A 415-nucleotide genomic window follows, 5' to 3' on the forward strand; every position below is an offset into this window, starting at 1 on the left:
AAGAGGCATAACCGACGGAAGAGGGAAAACATAACTGTTATACAACAGAACACTCATAAAGGCCGCCCTCCAAGCTTGGAAACTACACAATGCGCAAATGCATGCCCACATCGGCTCTAGTATTAAAACCTAATATTTCAGCTAAATCTTCCCTTTTCTTCCAGTGGATACCAGAAAATACTAACAAAAAGGGGAAAGAAAGGCTGTAAGGTATGCTCCAGGAACTGCGTTTCAGGTTCAGCACTCAACACTACATCGGTGAATCAACCTGCCACAAAAGCAAATTATAATATGGGAGTGTGCGCGCATGAACAAGGGGGTAATTCGTTGGAACAAATGTTATCTTACACCACATGAGCAAACCAAAACGACATCAGGCGAAGGTCGAGGGAGAAGCTCAAAAAAAAAAAAAAAA

This window comes from Trypanosoma equiperdum (assembly GCF_001457755.1).
Source record: "Trypanosoma equiperdum strain OVI genome assembly, contig: ctg_634, whole genome shotgun sequence".
NCBI lineage: Eukaryota > Euglenozoa > Kinetoplastea > Trypanosomatida > Trypanosomatidae > Trypanosoma > Trypanosoma equiperdum.